Consider the following 3492-nt stretch of genomic DNA (forward strand, 5'->3'; position numbering starts at 1 on the left):
GCCTCCTGCTGCCCGTGCCGTGCCTGTACGGAGGAGCGCGGCTTTCAGCCACAACACTGTGTTATATGACTCTCATATCACATTTGTGTCAGCTCAGAGCTAGTTGGGACAGACGGTGACATTTTAGATACGTTTTTCAACAGCCGCTGCTATATTTCCATGCTGGCAGAATCCGTCGCAGTCTTTCCCGGCTGAGGGGGGGGTCCTTCATAGGGCGGGAGAGCGGCTGGCGCAAGCGCTTGTAATAGTGGAGGTGACCTGAGAGGAAGGGACGGTAGGGGGCGCTGTGACCGGCTTGGAAATGCTCTGGATGAAGCTCCTACTGACAGGGAAATGGCGCTCCTCCATTCATCAGGGATCAGCGTTATATGATGGGGGAAGAGGACCTGTCATGTGCGGATGGAAACGAGTTTCTGGGGTGTTTACAAGTTAAAATAATTTTTTTTTGCTAGAAAATTACTTAAAACCTCCAAACATTATACACTGCTTACAAAAATTAAAGGAACGCTTTTAAATCAGAACTCCTGGGATATTGATCTGGTCAGTTAGGTAGCAGAGGGGGAGGGGTGTATACAGAGGGGGTTGTTAATCAGTTTCAGCTGCTTTGCTGTTAATTGAAATTAACAACAGGTGCACTAGATGGGCAACAATGAGACAACCTCCAAAACAGGAATGTTTTTTCAGGTGGAGGTGTCTGACATTTGTTTTCCCTACTCATCTTTTCTGACTGTTTTGCATTTGGCTAGGGGTCAGTGTCACTACTGGTAGCACAAGGCAATACTTGGACCCTATAAAGGTTGCACAGGCAGTCCAACTCCTCCAGGATGGCACATCAATATGTGTCATTGCCAGAAGCATGGGCGTCCGCTCCATAGGGCAAGGGGGGTCGTTTGCCCCCCCCCCTGAAAATGCCAGGGAGAGCCAGGAGCAGGGCTGAACTGGCCCTGGGGCCGATTTAAGCGGTGACTGCAGCGCTCCCCTCCCCTCTAGTTGTCCCTTATTTGGAGTGCCTGTCCCTCTTCTGGAATCAAATCCATTTTTCCCTCATTCCGAAAGGTTCCTCTTTTAGACCTGAAATAAATATACTGTCAATATAGTGTAGTGTTTCAGTCAAAGGAAAGAGGTGCTGTGTAATGTGAAGGGGTCCAGTGATGCAGGGTGCTGTGTAATGTAAAGGGGGCCAGTGATGCAGGGTGCTGTGTAATGTAAAGGGGTCCAGAGCTGTGGGGTGCTGTGTAATGTAAAGGGGTGCAGAGCTGTGAGGTGCTGTGTAATGTAAAGGGGTCCAGTGATGCAGGGTGCTGTGTAATGTAAAGGGGTGCAGAGCTGTGAGGTGATGTGTAATGTAAAGGGGTCCAGAGGTGCAGTTGTGGAGAGGGGGGTACACAGTAGTGACAAAGAGATATTGAAAGATGCAGGGGGCACAGTAGGGTGTTTTTACATTTTAACGTGGGGTGGCGCTTTTAACCCCCGCTAGCGGTCGAAGAAAGGGTAAAATGCGACTGTGAATCACCCCCTCTGAAAAAATGTCAGCGGATGCCCATGGCCAGAAGGTTTGCCGTGTCTCCCAGCACAGTCTTGAGAGCATGGAGGAGATTCTAGGAGACAGGCAGTTCCTCTAGGAGAGCTGGACAGAGCCATAGAAGGTCCATAACCCATCAGCAGGACCGGTATCTGCTCCTTTGTGCAAGGAGGAACAGGATGAGCACTGCCAGAGCCCTACAAACTGGTGTGAATGCCTCTGACCAAACGATCAGAAACAGACTTCATGGGGCTGGCCTGAGGGCCCAACGTCCTCTAGTGTGCTCTGTGCTCACTGCCGGACACTGTGGAGCTTGATTGGCATTTTCCATTGAACACCAGAATTGGCTGGTCTGCCACTGGTGCCCCATGCTTTTCACAGATGAGCGCAGGTTCACCCTGAGCATATGTGACAGACGTGAAAGGGTCTGGAGAAGCCACAGAGAACTTTATGCTGCCTGTAACATCGTTCAGCATGACCGGTTTGGTGGTGGGTCAGTGATGGTCTGAAAGGCATGTCCATGGAGGGACGCACAGACCCCTACAGGCTACACAATGGCACCCTGACTGCCATTAGGTATCAGGATGAAATCCTTGGACCCATTGTCAGACCCTACACTGATGCAGTGGGTCCTGGGTTCCTCCTGGTGCATGGCAATGCCCGGCCCCATGTGGCGAGAGCATGCAGCCAGTTCCTGGAAGATCAAGAAATTGATACCATTGAATATCCCCCCCACGCTCTCCTGACCTAAATCCAAAAGAACACCTCTGGGACATTATGTTTCGGTCCATCCGGTGTCGCCAGGTTACACCTCAGTCTGTTCAGGAGCTCAGTGATGCCCTGGTCCAGGTCTGGGAGGAAATACCCCAGTACACCATCCATCGTCTCATTAGGAGCATGCCCTGATGTTGTCAGGCATGCATACAAGCACTTGGGGGCCATACAAACTACTGAGGACCATTTTAAATCGTTGCAATGACATTTCAGCAAAAATGGACTAGCTTGCTGCATAATTTTTTCATGTTGATTTTCGGGGTGTCTTTGAATTCAGCCCTCTGTAGGTGGATAATTTTCATTTCCATCAAATGATGTGCAATCCTTTCATTTCTAACACATTACCCAGTCCATATCAGTATACATATCCAGCATGAGATTTTTAAAATGTTTTCTAAGTGTTCCTTTAATTTTTTTTGAGCAGTGTATAATACACGGTTCCTATTTAACACCAACCTGCCTTTCTACATATCGGCCAGATCACAATCCAGCATGTCCCAGGTGTAGAGACCTCAGGGGCACATTCTACCACCTGCTATGGTCCTGCTCTTCTAACCAAGGATACTGGACACAGGAGGACAAATACCTGAACACCTTTTTACAGGAGTTACTGTTCCTGGCTAGAATGCTAATAGCCAGGACTTAGATAAAGGAGTCGCCTCTGAATATATAACAATGGATTAGGGCTATCAATGTCACCCTCCCCTAGTATTGTACCTGCACAGGGGCTGCCCGAACAAATATCATAAAATCTGGGACAGATGGTTACTAGATGCTTCCACTTGTACGGTTGAGGATTGGACCCTCAACCAAGAATGAGTATGTTCCTTTATGAATGTAGAGTATACTCTTCCTCATGTTTCCCCCTCCCATGTCCCCCCCAAGGGTATATATGGCTTTATTGACATGCACTGGGATACTTGGTGGTCCCCCTACTTTTGTTACTCTTTTTTTATGCATGTAATTGTATCCTGTTACATTCAAATCGGTATTCTTAGCTAAAATGACCTCCAATGTATTATATTCTGTATGAATATGTCAATGTACTAGTCTTGAGTAGTGCTTGTTGCCCTTTGTTTTGGCATGTTTTTTTCTATGCTCAATAAAACTTTATTTTTCGATTTAAAAAATAAATAAAAATGTTTGTTTTTTTCCTGGCAAAAACTCTTCTACGTGGTCTTTTATTAAACTCTCCA

The sequence above is a fragment of the Rana temporaria genome, chromosome 8 (genome assembly GCF_905171775.1).
Source record: "Rana temporaria chromosome 8, aRanTem1.1, whole genome shotgun sequence".
In the NCBI taxonomy this organism is placed as follows: Eukaryota; Metazoa; Chordata; class Amphibia; order Anura; family Ranidae; genus Rana; species Rana temporaria.